This window comes from Enhydra lutris, unplaced genomic scaffold (assembly GCF_002288905.1).
Source record: "Enhydra lutris kenyoni isolate GAN:26980312 unplaced genomic scaffold, ASM228890v2 scaffoldscaffold1, whole genome shotgun sequence".
Classification (NCBI taxonomy): domain Eukaryota; kingdom Metazoa; phylum Chordata; class Mammalia; order Carnivora; family Mustelidae; genus Enhydra; species Enhydra lutris.
The window spans coordinates 67,831,222-67,855,457 of record NW_019154085.1 but is presented as its reverse complement, the minus strand read 5'-3'; the positions used below and the strand labels follow the sequence as shown (position 1 = coordinate 67,855,457).

General features: G+C 38.3%; 1 protein-coding gene and 1 pseudogene across 1 annotated transcript in view; one reads left to right on the top strand and one right to left on the bottom strand.

Annotated features, from left to right (window-relative positions):
* Positions 1-8,924: 8,924 nt before the first annotated feature.
* Positions 8,925-9,276, bottom strand: LOC111145817 (annotated as a pseudogene).
* An 11,215-nt stretch (positions 9,277-20,491) lies between these two features.
* LOC111147873 (tousled like kinase 1) overlaps positions 20,492-24,236 on the top strand; it is a 190,830-nt gene continuing 187,085 nt past the window's right edge. The window contains exon 1 of the mRNA XM_022504231.1: positions 20,492-20,537. The gene's annotated coding sequence lies outside the window, so the exon portion shown is untranslated. The remainder of the gene's footprint in view (positions 20,538-24,236) is intronic.

Here is a 24,236-nt window from a genome sequence, read left to right as displayed (position 1 = left end):
GCCCCATGGTGGGTGTAGAGATTACTTAAAAAAATAAAATCTTTTTAAAAAAGGAAAAATATAAAGCTTTCATTTTATATTAAGTACATTATTGACATTAAAGCTTTTATTTCAAAACCTTGTAAAAAATTGCATTTTTAGACAATTTGACTTCAAACAAGATAAAATTCTCTCTTCCCAATTTTCTTTCTTTTTAAAAATTTTTATTTATTTATTTATTTATTTTAAAAAGAATGGGAAGGGGGAAGCAGAGAGAAACTCAAACAGACTCTGCACTGAGTGCAGAGCCTGATGCAGGACTCATGACCTGAGCTGATACCAAGAGTCTGTTGTTTAATCAACTGCACCACCCAAATGCCCCTCTCTTCCCCTTTTCTGTAGCATTTTGTATTTAATTCTCCTCTTTCCCATTTTGAAATAACTAGTTTTACTTTAGGACAAAACTACATTCTTTTCCCTTGACAAAAACACATCTCCATTCCTCATCAATTCTTTTAGTGAAAACACATATCCTTGCATGTAGAAAGGTTTCCCTTAATATTCCTAGTAGCTTTAATTGCATATACTAGAACTCTTGAGTCCTAAACACCTTAATTTCTAGTGGAAATTAGGAAGAAAATGGTTGTGGGCTATTTCTTGTATTAGCTGTCTATGGATTGGCAGACCTGTAAAGTCTTTTTATAATTTTTAGAAATGCATACTTTCTCACACATTTTTCAGTATTAATGTATTAGACGTCTTTCTTTCTTTCTTTTTTAAGATTTTATTTATTTATTTGTCAGAGAGAGAGCATATAAGCAGGGGGAATGGTAAGCCAAGGGAGAAGTAGACTTCCTGCTGAGCAAGGACCCCCCCCCCACACACACACACACACCCATCCCCGGCTTGGGACTCATTTCCAGGACCCTGGGATTATGACCTGAGCTAAAGGCAGATGCTTACTTAACCCACTGATCTACCCAGGCATCCTGACACAGTTCCTAATATAAATTATTTTTCATTTTCTCTGTAGAAGAAAACCAAAAGTAGATAAACCTATGTTCAGGAATTAAGATTTCAGTACTTTATCTTATTTGGGAATTACATAGATATTCATTAGATATCTGTCATTTAATTTAATTTAGAAAACTAAAGTTTTAGGTTACCAAAAAGATTTGGAAACTTTTCTAGCATAGGCATATCATAAAAACCATTATTTTTCTTGCTGACAAATTTCATAAAAGGGATAACATGAACTTATTTGACTAATAAATCCAGGTAGAATGAAAGTGTGTGTCTACATTACAGTCAATGTTAATAATTCCAAAGACATGCCTATTTTAATTAAACCAACAAACTTAAATTAACTTTAATACCAAATATTTCCAATATCACATGAACATATAAAGCATTTGGGTTAGTTTCTATTATATTTTTCAGAATTTTATGGATACTCAATTCATATAAGCACTTAGTTTCCTTTAAGCCAATTAAACAAATTAATTTTAACAATTCAATCCCAGGTAGAAAATGCCACACATTTGCAACACATGTATAGAGATACATTTCAACATGCAGACAGATACAGAGACCTTATAGTTTTCATTTTGAAATTTTAGCTCTGAGACATATATGATAATGCAAAACTCAGTAGCTTATAAAAGAACAGTTGGAATAAGTTAACCTGCTCTGATGGCTAGATTTAGATTTAGATTTCTAGATTCTTTAGATTTCTTTAGATTCTGCATTTGCATCAACTTCCCCAATTGTTTTGATTCTGATAAGGATTATCTCTCTGAAGTTTGTGTTTCAAAGAGATGACCTAGATAAGAGTTGTTGGAGACCAGGTAGAACATTGACATCTCAAAGGCACAAGGAAAGAATGCCTGTTCCTTAAGGAAGAATTTTGTTCCCTAAGGCCAAAATTTTTACAATACTTACAAGCCTTTTGAGATAAATAGGGGAGGTTTTGGCATTGGTTAAAAAAAAATCATAGGTAGAATTTGAATTATCTCTGGAGCTGAATTTCTGGTTTTGCAAAGATTTCTAAGATAAGGGTAGTTGCTTTCAGTTCCTCCAGGAATTTGGTTTCCACTTATATCACATCACATGTTGAGTCATCCATCCAATTACATTATCCTCAACTTGCTACCTTATATCAGGGAGAAGATTTCCAAGTAAGATGGAAATCAAAAGACTTCTGTGCTCTGAATTTAGAGCTATTTCTCTTTGGAACGTTTTAGTAAATTCTTCCACAGGCTTCAGAAGGCCCCCCCCCCCCACCCGGGTACATAGCTTTATTTTAACTTAAGGAAGAAAGCCTAATAAAAGTTCCTATCAGGTTCTGATTCTTTTTTTAAATTTAATTTTATTATTTTTTTAAGATTTTACTTATTTATTTGACAGACAGAGATCACAAGTAGGCAGAGAGGCAGGCAGGTGGGGTGGGGGGCAAGCATGCTCCCTGCTGAGCAGACAGCCTGATGCGGGGCTCCATTCCAGGACTCTGAGATCATGACCCGAGCCAAAGGCAGAGGCTTTAACCCACTGAGCCACCCAGGTGCCCCTTTGATCTTTTAAATATTCAGATATTTTAAATATTTTTTTCTTTGCCAATTGATACAACATTAAGCTTTCACAGCAGGAACTGCTGGAGAGACATTGCAGGAAGAAGCTGTTTTCCTTCCCAGTTCCTGTGTGCCTTGCAGCAGGCTCCTGGAGAGCAGGACTCTGGCAACCAGCAATACACGAGTTTTCTCCAGAACTCGACCACTCTTGGCACAATGGTCAGCAGTACCTAGCAGCCAGAATCTTCCTTTGGTACCCCACTCAGCTGGTTTTGTAGTGGAATGCTTTCAGCAAGATACCTCTTCTTTAAAAGCTTTTTTTTAGCAAGGTGTATTTCCAGAAAGTTGCACTAACATGACACCACAGAGACTTCCCTGCCTTTCGGTGATTCCCTGCCCTGACCACTCCAACAAGGTCTGGCTCTATACCTAGACAGGCTGGGAAATTCTTCCACATTTACCCTATCTCAGCCCCCAGGGTAGGGGTGCTCCATGATAGCTGCTATTCCTATACTATTTAGAACTCCCTTTATTTCTTACTATCCATTCATTATTCTGATTCTCTGGTATGGTTAATATTTATTTATATTAAACTTCCTCTGTTCAAATTACTATGTGGTTTCTACCTCGTGATTGAATCTTGACTGATACAGTTCCTCCATTGTACAATGGTTCCTCCTCAACTATAGTTTAACTAACTATACTTTAGGCAATTAAAGGACTCTGTTCAATCAGGACTCTTCTTGTTGCAATTAAGAGTAATCTCATTCAAATTAGCTTAAACAAAAAAGAATTCATAAGTTCAAATCACAAAGTCTTAAGAGGGGCAGAAATGAGGGGTTCAGGGAGTTAAGTGCTACCATGTCTCTTTCTCTGTCCTTTCTTTCTCCCTCTCTCCACTCCATGTCTTATTTCTGTTTTTTTTCTGCATATGCTCTCATTGTTTCAAGCCAGCCATAATTATGCATCTATAATCATGGCTGCATTTATGTGTAAGCTTATAATTCTGTTTGAATCTTATCCTAAATCTCAAAAAATCATTATTTTCTTTCATCTCCAGTTAGATAAATCTTGAGACAGACACTGACCTAGTCTGGGCCATGTGCCCATCACAGACCAATCACTATATCCAGAGAGATGAGTGTATGTGAACCATGCTGAGTCACATGCTCAGTTCTATGGTTAGGAAAGGAGGTAAAGTGATTAGCAGTGCCCAAAAGATTAATTTGTTTGCAGTGGTAAAAAATTTGATTAAAAAACAAAAACAAAAACAAAACAAAAAAACAAGGAAAGGAATGCTATTTTGAGCAGACAAAGCTATACTATTTTAAGATGTAGACTCAAGCTTCATGAACTGAAAAGGATAACAGATTTGTGGTCAAGACCAAAATGTCATTCATAGGACTTTGGTGGTTAAATAATGATAGTCTCCCTTCTTCAAACAATTGGCCAAGCTAATAATTGTTAGCGCATTTCCCTTGTCCAACAGGACTTAAATGTTCAGGTACTGTTAGTTGCCTATCAACAGCCAGTCCCTCCTATATTGCTTACCAGCAGAACCTTGACTTGGTTCACTCTTATCATGGCCATGTGCTCAGTGAAGGAGTCCTTCTCTAGCTCCAAAGACTAAGTCTCTGTTAGCAAAGTCCATTGTGGAAATTCTACTTTTTTTTGCCATTAATTGTTTAGGAATGGATGTGTAAGGTAATTCTAGCAAACACGACTTGAAAGAAACTTTTCCATGACAGCTTCTGGGAAAGATTTTTCTGCCATTGTGAAGGAAAACTGCCCCCTTTTGATATTTCAACTTTGCTGTTTGAGGGAAAGATGCCTGGAGATGAGGAAGCCATCTTGGAACCACAATGAGAAAAGCAGGAGGACAAAAACTAACACACTGGAGATGGGAGCACAAAAACATACAAAGAGCCACATTTTTCATGGAAAGAATCTTTGATGCCACTGCTGCTCTTAAATTAACCAACCTGGAAATCACTCTATCTCCAGAACTCATATATGGAAAAATTATTTCCTTACTGTTTAAGCCACTTTTAGTTGAATTTTCTGTTATATACAGCCAAAAACATTAGAATTAAAATTCAGGGCATCAGGTAGCATCAATTTTACATCAGAAAATAGCATACTTGCTTGCAAAATCATATCCCTTTGTGTTATAAAGAAATATGAATGGGAATATTAGGGGCAATAAAATCAGCTAAAGTACCTCTGCCCTCAGAATCAACCATTATCATTGGGTTAACTACCACACACTATCTGAAGTCCTCACAGATTCAGTCAATTTAAGGCATATGTATGTCTCTTTACAAGTGCACATAACCTTCAAAAGAGGAAAAAAAAAATCTGCCTTTCAAAGCAATATCATTTGCCAGAGAAAGACATAGATGTTTGCAAGCCATTATACCTTCACAGTCCACGTGGGCATCTCTCATTTGGAATGCCATCTGGTGAGCTCCTCCAAAACTGTACTCAACAGGTAATTCTATCTGTGAGGAATGTATTCAACTGGCATGCAGCTATTTCATTTCTCTCAAAAAGAATAAAGAGAGAAAGAGATTTATACACCACGTTGATATCTTCCTTTTATAGTTTTTTCTGTTCTATACTCTTTAGCCCTTAAATATGGTCTGATTCTTTAGTTTTTACCTTTTAAATATGTCTCTTCTTATATAAAGATTACATTTCCCTAGAAAGCAACATAGTAAGGAAAGAATGTTTTTTAGTCTCAGAGACATAGCTTAAAATCTCAGTTTTTTCACTTACAGTCCTTGTAACTTTGGACAAATTACTTCTTTTTCTTTCTTTTCTTTCTTTCTTTCTTTCTTTCTTTCTTTCTTTCTTTTTTTCTTTCTTTAAGTAGTCTTCACACTTAGCATGGAGCCAGTATGGAGATTGAACTCACAACCCTGAGATCAAGACCTGAGCTGAGGTCAAGAGTCAGATGCTTAACTGACTGAGCCACCCAGGAACCAGTCTTTTTTTTTTTTTTTTTTTTTTTTTTAAGATTTTATTTTTAAGTAACCTCTGTACCCAATGTGGGGCTCAAACTTACAACCCCAAGATCAAGAGTCATATGCTCCACCAACTGAGCCAGCATGCGCCACAAGTTATTTAACTTCTGAGTCTCAGTTCTTTCTCTATAAAGTGTGAATAGTATGTCCTCTCACAATAGCACCTCTCACATTTATACATTTTTATCTACAAGTTGTCACATTTTTAAATTACAGTGATATTAAGTCATGCAGGGATTTTGGATGAAAGAATATTATTTCTTGATTCTCAATGCCAAGTTCTCAGTGGAAAGCAGCTGACTCTTCATTGCTTCTTCATGATCTCACAGAAGAGTAAAGAGGATTCCAGACCCTTCTTATTCCTCAGTATTGACAACAGAGTTGGCAAAGCACCTCTTCCCACTATAAACACAAACAAGTGCTGGGGAAAATATTACTAAATCATTTTTTAAAGATTTTATTTATTTGTTCATTATTTATTTATTTTAGAGAGAGAGAGAGAGAGAGAGAGAGCACGGGCTTCAGTTTGAAGGAGCGGAGCAGAAGAGAGAGGAAAGGATAAAGAATCTCAAGCAGACTCCCCACTGAGCACAGAGCAGGATGAGGGGCTTGATCTCATGACCCTGAGATCATGACCTGAGCTGAGACCAAGAATCAGAGGCTTAACTGACTGAGCCACCCAGGTGCCCCTACTAAATATGTCTCTCTCTCTCTCTCTCTCTCTCTTTTTTTTTAAAGATTTTATCTATTTATTGGAGAGACAGAGATAGTGACAGAGATATCGAGAGAGAGCAGGAGCAGGGAAGAAAGAGAGAAGCAGGCTCCTGGCTGAGCAGGGAGCCTGACTTGGGGCTTGATCCTAGGACCCTGGGATTATGACGGACTCAAAGGCAGATGTTTGGCTGAGCCACCCAGGCACCTCTACTAAATCCTTCTTTAATGGAAGAAATGAATAAAGAAAAAAGTGTGGGAAAAAAACAATTAATTCTGGAAATGAAGCAAAAGCTCAAAGCCAGAGTAGTAAAATCCAGAAGTTGCCAATAGCTCAGGGTAAGACCAAACCAGGATTTTGGTCCTAGGGTATGGGTGTTGAGTAGCAACATCTTTGCAGCTGTGGGACTCTATAAGATTTCCAAGTAGGAATCTACTTAGAAACATCATGACAAAATAGCAGAATGTTAAGGACAAGGAGAAACATCTTAAAAAATAAACAGAAAGGAAAGACAGATTGCCTACATTGGATCAACAATTGATAGACTACAGAATAGAGGTTGGAGGCAAAAGGAATTAATGTTTTAAAAGCGCTAAGAGAAAATAACTGCTATCTTTGTACATGCCTAATAACCAAGCCAAAGTTTAAAAAGCAAAAATGAACAGGATCATAAGAAAATTTTACAAATCTGAAATCATAGTGGAAGATTTTAATATGTTTATCCAAAACTGATAGATCAAACAGTAAAAAAAAAAAAAAAAATCAGTAAGCCTCTAGAAGACTTGAATTACACAATTATGAGTTTCATATAAAAATACTATTGAAAAGATAACATGCCAATTTTTTCCAAACACATTATATGTGTATATAAACAACTGCATGTTCTTTGTGGATACAAAGGTAGTAAAAGTACTAGAGTATACATGGCAGTGAAATTTAGGATAGTTGTTATATCCGGGGCTGAAGCAAAGTAGATAGAAGGGGTTGGGGAGGGAATTTCAATGATACTACATCATTTTGTTTGTAAGGGTTAAAGTCAATAGTGGTACTGGGTTGAATGGTGGCTTCCAAAAGAATATGTTCCATCAAAATCCTATGAATATCACCCTATTTGGAAAAAGGGTCTTTGCATATGTAATTAAGTTAAGGATCTGGAGATGAGATCATCCTGAATCAGGGTGAACCCTAAATCCAATGACAAGTATCTTTCTGAAGAGGAGAGGTGGTAAGAAGGTACATAGTGTCTTGGTTTGCCTGCAGCCAGCAGAAGCTAGAAGAGAGAGATGGAAAATATTCTTCTTCAAAGACTCCAGAAGGAATCAACCATGGTGAGATATTCCATTTTGGACTTCTGGCATCTATAACTTTGACAGAATAAATTTTTGTTGTTTTAAGCCATCAAGTTTATGGTAAGTGTTATGGCCGCCCTAGGAAACTAATACAATAGTACACGAAGTTAAAATATGTCAAAGCTTGGAAGTTTATTGGGTATTATTCTCTGTATCTATCTTCCTTCCTTCCTTCCTTCCTTTTCTTCCTTTATTTTTATGAGGAAGTTTTATTGTTAATTATTTACCTTAATAGTTTCAGAAAGAGAAAAAGAGTAGCTCAGTCCAACATGATTGGCAGTTGGCAAAATCTAGTGAAGCAAGTGTTCTGATTGCTAAGTATTTAATTTGGGTGCTTTTAATACTTAGCCATCTTTAACACTTCAAACTTTATCCAGAAGAAATTCATTATCCCCTTCCCTTTCACTTTAATACCCCATCTACCTGATGTGGGAAACAAAGGCAGAAGAGAAATTATTAAATTTCCGTACTACCTACAGCCCATTGACAAGTCCTTGAGACAGGCAGAGTGACATTCCTCTAAGGATTCAACTGCCTCAATGTTAATACTTTGCTAAGGGCAAAAGACAACCCTAGCCTGGTCTCCAGGATCCTATAAGTCTACTTTAACATATAAAAACTCCTTTGGAAACTTCCTTTATCTCTAAACCCCCAAGATATGTGTTGGCAGTCAACCCCCTGAGCATATGGCCCACTGATAGACATCTGAAGGGTCTCATGACTAAGGTTTTATTAGACAGTAATAAATGACATTTTCCCAACAATAACTAGCCCCCTCAAGGTCCTGGAAACTTTGCTTCCAAAATTCCTTAAAGACTTAACGCTATTCCTAACCTCCACCCAACTTGAAAGTATATAATGGGCCACTTCTCATGACCCCAGTGCTGCTCTTTCTGACCACGGGTCCTGTCCCTGTGCTTGAATAAAACCACCTTTTTGGCACCAAAGACATCTCAAGAATTCTTTCTTGGCTGTTGATTTTGAACCCTAACGTCTTTCCTACATCACTACCTCACTTTGATGTGGAAATATCTTCATTAAATATGATCCTCAGAGGAACAAGTTCCCTTGGAGTACAGCCGGGAGGACAGGGCACAAAAAGGAAAACTCAAAATAAAACTCTGTATGATAATTTACTAATCTGAGGAAACAATACCTTCCAATATATCAAGAAATAAATCCAGTTCTAAATGCACTACTAGGTCTCTGTGAAAAGGTCTGGTAACTGAAAATTCCCAGCTATTCAAAAGACACATAAGCCACAAAGGTGTACCTAGCCCAGCGTTGGCCCTCAGAAGCCAGAAATGTTCTCTCCACTGCAGGCCACACATGAAAATCCGTCTTCATCTTATTCCTTGCTCATAAAGCTGTCCTGTAGTTAGGCTGAACTGTGGAGCTGTCTTACCCACCAACAGGAAGATTTCCTTTTCAGCAGGAAGCTGGATCCTTTTCCTAACAATCCACATGAACTGAGGCACCATGATGTCAGATCGAATCAGATAATTCTGTTTGTGTCAACCATCTGAGAGCCTGAGACTTTTTTCCAAAACCACTGGAACCCGGCTGGGATATTTCACTCAGATATTTGCAGATTCCACACATCTGTGTTCCAGCAAGTGGTTCTCCTTGAAGGTTCACATCATGGTGGTGGTGGTGTGGGAGCTATGGAGTTCAGCGCACCAACCACTGTATTTTGCTATATAGTTCAAATACCTCATAATTTAAAAGTGTGTATAAATGCTATATAATTAGGAAAGAGAGGCCCGTCAAACCCATGATAAAATGCTCCTTCATGCTTCCCAGCTGCTTTGGGGTCCACAGATACATGCAGACTTGATAGTGAAGAATAAAGTCAGTTCTCTGCTCCACTTCTCTTTTGCCTAATTCTAGCCATTTGACCAAATGTTTTAATAGTCCTTGATTTTTGTGTTCTCCAGAGGATAATTAAAAAATTCTTGCATCAAGCCCAGCACCAACTCTTTCAAGAATGATTACATAAAGTCTTATTATTTCTCTATTATTCGTGCAAAGCAATGAATTGCTGATGTGTTTGATAGCAGTTAATAGATAAAGAGTTAGTTGGGGAGCTTCTGGAACATATACTTTCTTATTAATTATTATTTTAAAAATCACCCTTTATTAGCCTTTAGTACTGTTAAGTTGCATTTTCCTGGAACACAAACTTGACCTGCAACATGAACTACTAAACAGAGATGGCACTTCACTAACCTGGGCAGAACCTAAGGAAAGGCAAGAATAGCTAGGCCTTGTGCACAGCAGAACAGGGAGTTGTATGCAAAGTCAGAAAGCCTCTTGCTCTCTATCTAGCTCAACAGTCAGCTTCCTCTACTAGATAGCTCATCATGCGTCTGATCCAAGATGGCACACGATGCCTGGTGAGGTACAGTTTTAGAAGATGTTTTTAGAGGTGTCTTTGTTCTTAGGTAAAGAAAGTAACTGATCCAGGAGCAGAGTTGCACTATTGTGAAGGGAATCCTTTGAATGCTGCTCCCCAACTTAGTTACGCAAATATCAGGGTCATTAGCATCCTTTCTCTTGAGAAAGGGACTTCCTGGGAAAGAGAGCAGAGACTTCCACCCACCCACTTTTCCTTAGAATTATAGTCCAGTAGCCTATATCAGTGTCAACCAACTGGTCCTGTTCTCTGGTAAAATAGGACACCACAGTTTCTCAAAATGATGGCACTGAGAGAGAAGGGTGAGTTTAAGCTGGTCGCCTGAACTAAACATAATATTCCCATTGACTGGATTCCCTCTGAGACCCAGCTCTCCTGGCATTGTGTTGTATATGTGAATGCAAGTCAGCAATACTCTGATCTTGGAGGCCAAGCATGAGACTCTGGGCTAATGAAGACAGGCAAGCATCATCCATCAGCCTGCACAAGACCAACACTGAAGTGTGATGCTGTGTGGCAGGGGCAAGACTAATGCTAGTAGTGATCTAATCAGATTTCAAGTTCTTTATTTTTGTGGTTTGACAGGGTGGATCCTTTTGTATGAAGAAAGCCCCTGAAAGTCTTGGACAGTTCAGGGGGAAGTCCCTACAGAGGAGATCTTGGGAAAGAACATAGGAGAATTTGAGTAAATCATTGGAAAATTGAAAGATTTAAGATGATGTTTTTGTTAAGCTAGAAAAGTGTGATTTATAAGTAACATATATGCCGTTTCAACTCAAGAATCTACCACTGAGGGCAACTTCCTTTTGTGTCCCTTATTTATTTATTCATTTATTTATTTATTTAAGATTTTATTTATTTATTTGACAGACAGAGATCACAAGTAAGTGGAGCAGTCAGAGAGAGAGGGAAGCAGGCTTCCTGCTGAGCAGAGAGCCTGATGCGGGGGCTCTATCCCAGGACCTGGGATCATGACCTGAGCCAAAGGCAGAGGCTTTAACCCACTGAGCCACTCAGGCGCCCCTGTGTCCCAATTTAAATTCTGAAGTGAGTGAATACAATTACCTCATCCAGGTCAGGTGCCTATTTTGGGGCCATACAGCTAGGAACTCAGGAGAAGAAGGGTTAGTCAGAAGTGTAAATAGGGAGGTATTAACAAAAAGGTCAATATGGATATAAGAAAGGCGGTAAGTCATGTTGCTTAGAAGAAGATAGACTTTGGGCTGCGAAGACTTGAGTTTAAATGTAATGGATGTCACTTATAAGGTGAGTCACCTGAGAAGAATGAACCTCTCTGAACTCAACTCCCCCATCTGTAAATTCGGCATAATAATACCAATCTAATAAAGTAGTAGTGAATACTAAGTAAGGTAAAGGTAAAAAATGCCTTGTATGGTTTTTGGCTCATAGACTATTCTCAGGAAAAAGTCAATGTTATTCTTAACTCTTCTAACAAGAGTGCCTTGTACAGCTCCAGGGTATTATTCTCTGATGCTTGTAAATGCTTTGAGATTCTTTGGGAAAATGGACTATATTAGGAAGAAATTTTTTTTTTGAAATTTTATTTATTTGTTTTGTGTTACTGGTTCAGTGGGTCATTGAGATAAGACCAGGAAAGACTAATATTTTTTCTGGCTGTTTGTCCTATGATAGTGAGTGCATTAGTCGAACTCTTATGGTTGCAAATGAAAAAAAAAAATCCAACTGGCTTAAAACAAAAAAGGAAATTTACTGACTCATGTAAATGAAAAAGTACAGGGTGTGGTAGCTTTAAGATTATTTGGACCTGTGTACCAAAAACTGAAGCCAGGAATCTTTTGATTATGCTTTCCTCTGTTTGCTTGCATTGTCTGAAGTGGTAGCAAAGATTCCAAAAATAACTTAGGCTTGCATTCTATCCATTGGAAAGAGAATATCTCTTTCTTTCCTTTCCTTTTTTCTAGGATTGATTTACTTATTTGAGAGAAAGAGAGAGAGTGGGTGGGGAGGGAGGGGCACAGGAAGAGAGGATCTCAAGCACTCTCCCCACTGAGTGCAGAGCCCCACCTGGGGTTCGATATCATGACCCATGAGATCATGACCTGAGCTGGAGTCATGAGTCTGATGCTTAACTGACTGGGCCACTCAGGAGATCTAGGAATATCTTTCTTAACAGTTCCAGCACAAAACTGGAATAACACTCTCACTGGCTCAAGTTGGGTCACATGTCCCTCTCTGAATAATCTTGAGGGCAGGAGATGCAGTATTCTGACTGGCCAGATTTGGGTCATGTATTCCTCATTTAGAGTATGGGGATGGAAGTAGGGGTCAGCTCTACCTGAAGTACATGGGAGAGTGGTAGGGAGCCTCAAAAGTATTATTATATAGTACTGTATTATATAGTACTGTCTAGTACATGTTTACTAAAAGGAGGTTGGGGATGGTTTGCTGGAGAAGAAAACAAAGAGCCCTTACAGAAGGAACTGCTGCTTTGGAGGGAAATCAGAACCAAATGACCACCCTCTGATTTTTTGCTCCTACAAAATAATTATATATCAACCTCACAACATTCACTGAAATACATTTTCTAATCCTATTTGAAAGAGATTATGTAAGTTTGACCAATAATGTATTTTGGATGACAAAAATGAGGCCAATTTTATGAAGATTGACTTATCAGAAGTTGCAGATAAATTACTTTACTTAAGAGTAGTTTCACCCTAATCTAGATGACTTGCATGTGACCACTACCCTAACCAGCTCATCCTATAACAAAGGAAATTGCCATCTGTCACTTTGCTTGTATGAAATATTTCTGGAGGTGGCTTGCCAACTTCAGCCAGAATTATAGAACTAATGAGTTTTTAGCTACCATATGCACAGAGTGTAATAATAGCAGGTTCTAGGCAAATGTTGTCTACTTGCTTCTGGGAGTGCTTTCCCTCCATGATAGGAGCAGATGCCCGAGGCTCTATTAAGAATTCTGTTTTCTTCATAAATCTGTACAGTGACATGGAGTCCTCATATTCTAGCGAAGAGATTTTTACATGGAAAACATACCCCTGTTACTCTGTTTCTCTTGGGGTTTTAACCTCTGTCATAGAGAGACTGGCCCTTATTATATCAGAATTGAGTACCAGATGCCTTTTAGAAAATTTGGCAAGTTTTAGATTTCTAATAGATCATCTGCTCTGTTGATGGCTCACCGATTTATGGAAAGCAAACAAGATTTTAATTTCCTAATACTTCTTGCTCCTTCTATTAAAATTTTTATTTGGGGGCACCTGGATGGCTCGGTTAAGGAACCAACTCTTGATTTTGTCACAGGTCATGATCTCAGGGTTGTGAGATCAAGTCCTGCATCATGCTCTGTGCTGGGCATGGAGCCTGCTTAAAATTCTCTCTCTTGGGATGCCTGGGTGGCTCAGTCAGTTAAGTGTCTGCCTTTGGCTCAGGTCAGTATCTCAGGGTTCTGGGATGGAGTCCCCCATTGGACTCTGTTCAGCAGGGAGTCTACTGCTCCATCTCCAACTGTGCTCTCTCTCCCCCTCTGTGCTCTCTCTCTCACTCTTGCTCTCTCTCAAGTAAATAAATAACATTAAAACAAAACAAAACAAAACAAAAAAAAAACCTCTCTCCTTTCCCTCTGCCCCTCCCACCTTGTGTGCATGCATTTTCTCTTTGTAAAAAAATTTTTTAAAAATAAAATAATTGACTAAATAGAAATAGGTACAAATGTACCTAGCCCAGTGCCTTGTACACAATTACTGTAAGAGTCAGGTTAGGTTAGATTCTGTGGTTGCAACAAATGACCCCAGATTTTGGTGGCCTAAAATAACAAAACCTAATTTCTTATTCCCACTGTGTGTTCCAAAATTTTCCACAGATGACCATGACATTTATTTCCTTGGGGGTCTAGTATGTGGGACTCAACCAATGGAAATCCATAAGTACTCATAGAGAGACTATTGGGGAAGGGGAGTAGGAGTGAGTGGGTGAATACCTTATAAGTTTATAAATTAGGATGCTTTATTTCTTAAAACTAATACCAGAAAACCCAACTTTATCCATTGACAATGCCTAGAAACAACTATACCCCAGTAAGTACATAAATAGTTTTATACACACATATACACACACAGGAATTTTTTAAAGATTATTTATTTATTTATTTGACAGAGAGAAATAGATCACAAGCAGGCAGAGAGGCAGGCGGGATGGGGAGGGAAGCAGGCTCCCCACTGAGAAAAGAACCTGACGCGGGGCTCAATCCCAGGACCCTGATATCATGACCTGAGCTGAAGGCAGAGGCTCAACCCACTGAGCGACCCAGGCGGCCCCACACAGGAATTTTTATCATTGTTTTATAAAAATGAGACTATACTACATATACTTCTGCTCTTTTCATTCAACATCTTTAATAAATTTGCTTTTGGAAAAATCATTTCATTCTTTGTCTTAGAGCAAACCTTTTTAAGAGTACCATTATGATCCTTCATTAGATACTAATGTCTAAAATGTGTTCAGAGGGCTTTTTCTAGTTTGACAGTGATGTCTTCTCAATTATCCAAGCACTCATGATCAGGTTTAGGATTGTACTTCTCCCTCCTGCCATCTGCTTTTCATACCTTTCTCCATTCATTAGCACCTCCACCGGAGGAGGGCAAGAAAATGGAAAAGAGGTGAAGCATTACTCCAAAATACCCAGATGAATGGAACAAGAGGCCCCAGAAGCAAAATCTTAACAGTCATTTTTGCTTGTGTTAAGGATGGTTGGAAGACATTCCGGTGGCTAATTTTTACCACGTCATCTGTGGATTTGAAAGGAGGAATGTAACTACTGCCTATTCTTGATTTCTGGGACTTGTGCCATTTCTAGATAATCGTGACAAAGAGTGGGCCTTTAGTAAATGTTGGAAGCATCTATCCAATCAACAAACATTTATTAAGCATCTACCATGTGCTGGGAATCATGCCAGGCAGGCTCAGAATGAATGAACAACTCAGATTTTTGCCTTTTGTCCTACCAAGTGGATCTTCTAGTCTAGGGCATTCCTGTTGAAATTTGGGAGGGAGAGGGGAAGACAGTGGAGAAAAAAATGTATCTGCTCTGCATTAGTTTCCTAGGGTTGCCATAACAAGGTAACCACAAACTAGATGGCCTAAAATAATGAAAGTTTATTATCTCCATAGTTCTGGAGGTTAGATGTCTAAAATCTAGGTGTTGGGGCCAGGCCTTATTGCCTCTGAACTCTGTAGGAGAATCCTTTCTTGCCTCTTCCTAGCTTTGGATGGTTTGTTGGCAGTTTTTGGCATTCCTTGTCTTGCAACTGCCTATCCCAAATATCCATCTTTGTAGTCACTTGGTGTTATCTCTGTGTCTCTCTTCACATGGCCTTCTTATAAAGACGCTGGTCATACTGGATTAAGGGCCCACTCTATTTCAGTATGAAGTAACTAATTACATCTGCATGACTCTATTTTGAAAGAAGTTCATATTCCGTAATACTGGGGGTTAAGACTTCAACATATCTTTTTGGGGGGGACACAATTCAACCCATAACAGATTCTGATTGTCAAACGGTTCAGTAAAGCATCTGAATTATGGATTTAATTAATCTAGAAAGTTGTTGTTCTCTGTTAAAAAGAAAAAAAAAAAAGCAACAGGGAACACAACTTTGAGGCCAGAGTTGGTTTTAATTCTATCTTTACCTCTTACTAACTGCTATGACCTTGGGCAAATTAATTAATTCTTTGTGCCTTAGTTACTTTGTCTGGAAAATGGATATAATGATAGTACTTATGGGACCGTTGTAAGGATTAAATAAATTAATATGGAAAACCCTTATAATAATGCCCGCCACATGGAGCACCTTGATACATGCCATGTTAGCTTTTTAATTAAAAATAAGTAACCATTAATTGATTATTCTTATTTTTAAAATATTTTATTTATTTTTATTTTTTAAAAAAACCCTGAACTGCAGGGTTTCCCTATGCTGCTAAGTTACCTTTCCTGGCTTCTTGCAGACCCATAAAGCCAAAAGACTTCCAAAACCCCCAGAGAAGCATTTCTTCTTTCTCTTGGGCAATCAGCCTCTGAAGAATAATTGACTGAAATGTTTCCACAGAAAATACATCAGTATTAGGAAAGCCTATATATATGTAATTTAAATTTTCTTTGTTTCCTTTGGATTTCAACTTAAAATGACCTGAGGGCAATGCATCCCTGTGGTACCTGTCTTGGACATTCCTAAAAGCAAATTGCAGCATTTGCTAGGGCTGGAATGACCTCCCTTAGACCCAGAAAAGTCAGAATGTAGATCTGATCTCCTTAGAGAGAGGCCTGGGGTGAATAAAGGATTCTCATCACAACTGCCAGGACTTGTAGTAGACTACTCTGTTCTGTATTCATGCAGGAAACAAAACCACAGTATGCCATCCCTGGTCCCTGTGTCACTGAGTGTTAGAGTCTTCAGGCAGGTGGGGTGGAGGAGATACCAGAAAGAACTGAAAGAGGGTATGATTGCAGTGGGAACCAGGTTTCCATTGTTGAATTCATTGTCTTACTTCACTTAAACACCATAGAATTTTTTTGTAGCTAGAAGACCCTTGAGACATTGCTAACTCAGCAGTTAACCCAAAATGTAGAAGGTTATTTAATACAAATGAGTGCAGTTTGTGAATGATTGACTGAACGATTGGCTGATTTCAATATTGTAGTGGATTGAGAGCTCTTCTCCTACCATAGTTCTCAGCCATGTGGTTCCAGGACTACCAGCAGCAACATTTGCATCATCTGCATCTAAGAGAAATGCAAATTTTCAAGTCATACCCCAGACCTACTGAATCAGAGGCTCTAGGTGGGCCTTGGCAACCTGTGATGCACAAGAGCTGGAGGTTATTCTGAGGTCCACTCCAGTGTGAGAACTGTTGTCAAAGTGGCATTAATTTACCTCACCTGGCATCCAGATGTGCCTTACCAAGGGAGAGTGAACGTGGTGAAGATGTATACTGCAACTAGTGTTCAGGGAAGGGGGCACAGAGATCTATGCATATGCATATGGCATGCCCATGTTAAAAAAGGAATTACTGGGGCACCTGGGTGGTGCTCTCAGTAAAGCAAATAACTCTTGGTTTCAGCTCAGGTAGTGATCTCAGAGTCCTGAGACGGAGCCCCATGCTGGGCTCCGACTCAGTGTGGAGTCTGCTTAAGACTCTCTCTCTCTCTCAAATAAATAAATCTTTTAAAAAAATTGTTCATGACACTTGTTAAAAGGAAGATTTTGCTCAAGGAGGCTACTACAATGGGGTTTACAGCGGGGAAGAAAAATCTGGCTCAACTAAATACAAGGACAAGTGGAGATTTATAGCCAAAGAGCAGAGTGGAGATCAGGGTATGAGAAATTACTAAGAGAAAACATCAAGGCTAATGGGATTCTTGTTAGACTGACTGAACAGGATTCTTGCTAAAGGCAGGCCAGAGCGATAAGATACTGAGGGAGGCGGATGAAGACTTTGATCAGATATTAGGGATGGGGGATTTTCTGCTAAATTGACCCAAGAGGATTCTTGCTAAAACTGGACTAATGGCTCAAGGACAGAGCCCAAGGTCAGGACCTTGAGAGTTTAGAAGAGCCAGAACACATTTAGGTCAAGGAGAAAATCTTTGTCATTCATTAGGATAAAAGTGACCACTGTAGGGAAGCAAAATTTACCACCCCAAAAATATCTCTGGCAAATGGCTCATTTTAGGTTAATTATATTTAAGAAACAGAAGGCTCAGGAAGAAACTTTGACTTTTCCCTTACTGACTAAAAGAATTTAGAGAGAGGACCTGCTTCTAAATCATTCATAGCTACAGAATAATATGAGCTAGGTGTGGTGGACAGAGAAGTATTTAGCAAAATCTGTTAAAATTCTTTTCTGTGTCCTCTTGTTCCTGAGTCCAGTAAACATTTGTTTAGCAAACATTTACTCTTCTTCATCTTCCTGTGAATTGTCTTCCTTCCCTTTGAAGTCCCGGACGCCTACCCACTTATCCTTAGTTCAAGATGACTTATTTACCTTATTTTGCCTGTCTTTGGAATCTCTCAAGTTTGTGTGGAGTCTTGGTAAGTAGGTAATTAAATTTATTTTACTCTTGTAGTCTGTCATCTTAATTATTCAACCAGCCAAAAGAACTAAGAGGGGAAAGAGGAAATTTTCCCCTCCCCAACACCTTTCTTGACTCCATTTTATAGATGAGTACCCTGAGATGCAAAAGTGTTAAAGGACTTATCCACTCTGCATGGACACTACAAGGCAGTGCAGACACTAGGCCCCAGTTTGCCCAGAGACCACCAGCTCAGAATGTTCTAAAACCACACCACAGAGTCTAGAAGAGAATATCAGCTGCTAGAGGCAGGATGCAAACCCTTTTTCAAGGGAGTTATGGCTCAGTCCAGACCTTGGACTTACAATTCAACTTTTAGCAGAATTTTTGGAGACAAACATTTTTTAAAAAGAAATTTTTTTTTTTTTTTTTTTTTTTTTTTAGTTTTGGTCTATACAATTTTAGAGAGTAGCATCTACAGGGGCACCTGGGTAGCTCCATCGGTTAAGCATCTGACTCTTGATCTCAGATCAGGTCTTGATCTCAGGTTCATGAGTTGAAGCTCTGCATTGGGCTCCACGCTGGTCATAGAGCCTACTTAAGAAAGAAAGAAAAGAAAAGAAAACAGCATCTACTATGACCACAATTTTATAAAAGAAGTTGATTTTATACCAAAATAAAATATTAGGTATAATCTTAAGATAAAGGACAGATTTTTTAAAATATTAAATAAATTTGACTATTTTTTTTAAAAAAAGGGTTTTTACTGTGTGTTTTTCTCTTATCCCTCCAAAGCAGTAAAACTTTGTGAACAAATTCTCATAGGAGGCTCATCTGAACAAAGCCTCATATGAAGCTGGAATGCTCCGCCTTAGGCCCTTGATTAACAGGGCCCTTGACTACCTGCCTCACCGTGCAAGGGGCCATCACCAAGAAGAAATTTGATAAATGTTCTTTGATGATAAAAGTGATGAGGACAGAATGGATTTATAAAATTTATTACAGTTGGGAAACTATATGCTAGAAGAACAGAGAACTTAAATTGCTTTTCAAAGGTCATGTAACCAGTTATAAAAAGAGCTGACGCTGGAATTGAAATCTTCTATTTCCTGGTTCTGAATCCCTCTCCCTTAGACCACACTGATGTTGATAAGGGAAGTCTAACAGGATCTCTCTTACTCACTTGAGGGAACATATTAACTTACCTGGGCAAGGAAGATATGATAAACTCAAACATCAGGACTCATTACAAGATTTAAAGATAATATCAACCCAAGAGATCTCAGGAAATTTGGGGATGTTGGGCATAAGTGGCAAGAAGGCAGCATTAGGAGGAGTGGAGTTTTCAGGTAGGGAACCAGAAATGTTTTCATATGATAAAACACAACCTCTGGCCAGGCTGAACTTAGACAGATGCTAATCAATTTCTGGAGTTCCAAACTGGCAAGGCTGGTTGGACAGGCTGTAAACTGAAGGGGAAAGGGAAAGGAAGATCCATTTAATTCCTATATTACCAGATATATTCGTGATCTAGAATAGTAAACTAAGAGTGGTCAGTGGAAAATGATAGAAGTGTTGGGGTTCAGAGCCAATAGCCAAGAAAGAATTCTCGAGACGTCTTTGGTACAAAAAGATGGTTTTATTAAAGCATAGGGACAGGACCCATAGGCAGAAAGAGCTGCATTGGGGTTTTGATGGGTGGTGGTTATCAACTTTCAAGTTGGGTGGTGGTTAGAGACAGCACAAGCCTCCAACATATTTTGGAAACAGGGTTTCCAGGACCCTGAGGGGGCTAGGTACTATTAGGAAAAGGTCATTTATTACATTTAGTAATAAATTAATTATTTACTTAATTATTACATTTAGTAAAAAATTAATCATCACACCCTTCAGATGGATATTGGTGGGCCATAAGCTTGGAGGATGAATGTTAATATATCTTGGGGATTAGGGATAAAGGAAGTTTCCAGAGGAATTTCTATGTTTAAAGTAGATTCACAGGATCCTGGGGGTGTCAGGCTAAGATTGCCTTTAGTTCTTAGCAAAGTGTCAGCACTGAGGCAGCTGAGCTTCCAGAGGAATGTTACTCTGCCCATTTCAAGGACTTGTCAATGGACTGTAAGTAGTAAGGAAATTTAATTTTTCTTTTGCCTTTGTTTCCCTCATCAGAAAACAGTATTGTGAAATTAAACTTTGGTATGCACATCAACGAAGTATTTTTATATGTTATATTTCTGACATGTTAAAATATGGGTAACCACACTGTGGCATCTTAATTGAGCTTAACTGCAAAAAAAAAAAAAAAAAAAAAAAGGAAGAGGAAGTGAATTTACCATGACAAACAGTTTGAAATAATTTGTGGTGAAAACCAAAAGGCTTCCTACAACCAAAATCTGTTACACAAAGTGAGCCAGGTGAGCAATAAGACAATACTTTACATTTTTGTTGCATGAAATATTCTGTGGCAATATGTTCTCTGTGTCAGGCACTGGCCATTGTGTAAGATTTGAATTCTCTGAATTGTTGAACATCTGTCTTCAGAGCACTTTTTGGTTTCTAAGAATGTAACATGGAACAGGAAGTAGAGAAATCAACCAGAAGTAAGGTTTTCATGTGCCCAAAGGAGGTCGTCACAAAGATCTTATGAGATAGACTTGTGTTTAGAAGTGCCTTTGGCACTGGCTTTCCCTGGTAGGTCCAGCTGTATATATGTGCTGGGTGAGTTACTCAACAGCCTCTGGGATGCATCTGGGTTCAAATGCAGCTTCCTTTCTCCTGCTGGTAAGTCAGAAAAACTATTTCCTGTTAGCACTTCCCTAGCTTCTCTCTTTACATTTCATGGCACTGTCGTGAATTAACCTTGCCCTGACTTAATTAGCCAGCAAGTTCTTCTGTGTAAGGGATCTAGTTTAGTCCCTAGATGGTTCCAATATAAGCTTTGCTTTGCTTTGTTCTTGTATGGGGGAATTGTCTTTGTTGATGTGTTGCTCAGCCCATTAGATGGGCTCATTATGGGGATTTTCTAATTATTTCAGCAATTTGAAAGTCTTGCCTGTCCTGCATACTTGCCTAGGTGTGGTCTTTGGGAGAACTGGTGTAAAAGCTGGAAAAACAGCAGTCATACTGAGGCCTGGGACGTAGAGAGAGGAAAGAGAGTGGAGCAGCCCTGCCAAGACTATTACACATAAAGGAAACAGTACTGACCATGGTGGGGGTCACTATAAATACGCACCTTGGTGACCACACTCCAGCGCAGCTTCATTCATCTAAGACTAATCAATTGGTTCACAGATCATGGCAGTGGAATGACATTCAAATTCAGAAGAGCAGTAATGTAACTTTTTAACACAAAGAAAATGAAAAGAAATGCAAATTAAGGCATGATATCGTATTTTTACTTACCTAATTAGCTAGTAGAAGGCATGAAACAGACATTGTCGTACATCACTGATGGCTACAAACTCCTGAAAATCTTGAGAATGTGGATCATAGCGTATTAGTTTGCTAGGGCTGCTGTCACAAAGTCCCACAGACCAGGTATCTTAAAACAACAGAAATTGGGGCACCTGGGTGGCTCAGTGGGTTAAGCTTCTGCCTTTGGCCTAGGTAATGATCTCAGGGTCCTGGGATCGAGCCCCGCATTTGGCTCTCCGCTCAGCAGGGAGCTTGCTTCCCCCTCTCTCTCTGCCTGCCTTTCTGCCTACTTGTGATCTCTCTCTGTCAAATAAATAAATAAAATCTTTAAAAAAAAAACCAAACAGAAATTTATTTTCTTATAATTCTATTAGAAGTCCAAGATCCAGGTGTATGTAGGTAGAGTTGGTTTCTTCTGAAGCCTCTCTCATTGGCTTTATAGATGGCCATCTTCTCTGTCTTCACATAGGCTTCCTTTCGTACATATCTGTGTCCAAATGTTGTCGTCTCATAAGGACATCAGTCATATTGGGTGAGGGCCCACTCTCATGACCTCATTTTAACTTAGTTACCTCTTTGAAGACTGTCTCCACATACAGTCACATTCTGAGGTACTGGGGGTTAGGACTTCAACAAACAGATTTTATTTTATTTTTTTTTTAAGATTTTATTTATTTATTTGACAGAGAGAGATCCCAAGTGGGATCATGACCTGAGCCGAAGGCAGAGGCTTTAACCCACTGAGCCACCCAGGCGCCCCAACAAACAGACTTTAAAAGGGACACTTTACTGAGTTAGTCTCTTAGGAAGCGATCCTAAAGAAGTGAATATAATTCCTCAAATTATAGGATCATATATTACTTTCTTATAACCTGTTTTTCTTACCCATTATGTATTTTGAATATTTCTCTGTGTATTTAAACATTATACCATCATTTTAATCATCACTTAGTATGTTGTCCTACAACACATCATAATTTAGTTAGCAATTCATGCAATTGAAAATCCAAACAGTATAGAAAAGGTAAACACTATAAAGTCTCACTCCTATTCTACCCCACTTTCCTTATAAGTAACTCCTTTTATTAGTTTTTTTTTTTCCCCCTTCTGGTGTTTTCTTATGCAAATAAAACCAAATGCAAATATACATTCTTATTTCCCCTGCTTTTTTTACACAAAAGAGAACACACTGTTTACACTGCTCTGCTCCTTTTTTTTTAACTTAATATATTTCTAGAGCCTTTCCATTATTAGTATTGCAAGAGCATCCTCATTCTCTCCTCCAGCCACAAAACAAAATTCTGTGAATGAACCATAGTTTATTTAACCAGTGTCCTCTAAAGAAGGTTATTTCTCATCTTTTTCTATTACGTGCAGAGGGCAAAGAATAACATATACATATGTCATTTCCTGCAATTACAGGTGTATTCTTAAGATAAATTCCTAAGAGTGGGACTGCTGAGTCAAAATGCCTTTGTTGCTTTGGAAGACACTGTCAAGTTGCCCTGCAGAGGAGCTACACCGTTTTGTGAGCAGCAGCTAATTTTTTACAGCCTCCCTAATAAGATAAACTGCAAACTTTTGGATGTTTATCAGTATCAAACGTCTCATTTTTGAACATTTGTTTCCATTTTCGCTACACTTAACGACACTATGATCAACATCCTTCTAGCTTTACCTTCAACTCATGTTTTCATTAATACCTTAAAATAAATTTCTCAAAGTTGATTATGTTGTTCCAGGAGAATCTGCATTTTTAGGCTTTTAATCTGTACTTATTTGGGGGCTTCTTGAAGTTTTATGGGCTTTGAAGCATGGACGGGAGCACTCTCCACTCCCATAATGTCATTCATTTCCTAAGCTCTCATAGCTAATAAACAAAACTAGAGAATCAGTTTTCTGAAAGCATTTAAACATTGATTCTCTTCAGGGATTTAAAATTTAATTACAAATTTAATATAATGTAAAGAATTATTTAGAATATTTCAAGTGTTTTAAATAGCAGTGACAATCAAACTTATAATTTTAAAGCAACAATATCATGAGTTCAATTCATTTTCATTTTATTACTTTTTAAAATATATATATATATTTTTTTCTATTTTTAAGTTTGAATTATTTAAGTAATCTCTATACTCCACCCAGGTCTCAAACTCATGATCCTGAGATCAAGAGTCACATGCTCTGCCAAATGAACCGGCCAGGTGCTCCCCAATACATTTTTAAAAATTATCTTTATACTTGTTCTTACACGTTCCTAAGGTTGCAACAATATTAATTTCCATATTTCCTGGGATTGTACCTTTCTGGTAATTTTCTGAGAGACAAATTTAAGGAAGAAAGAAAATATACTGCTTCAGGGGCACCTGGGTGGCTCAGTGGGTTTAAGCCTCTGCCTTCGGCTCAGGTCATGATCCCAGGGTCCTGGGATCGAGCCCCGCATTGGGCTCTCTGCTCAGCAGGGAGCCTGCTTCCCCACTTGCCCTCTGCCTGCTTCTCTGCCTACTTGTGATCTCTGTCAAATAAATAAATAAAATCTTAAAAAAAAAAGAAAGAAAGAAAGAAAGAAAGAAAGAAAGAAAGAAAGAAAGAAAGAAAGAAAGAAAGAAAAGAAAATAGACTGCTTCAGACCAGGTCAGAGACTCTAAATTATCAATTTAATTAACTTGTAGTTTTATTTTCTGAGATTATTCAACCCT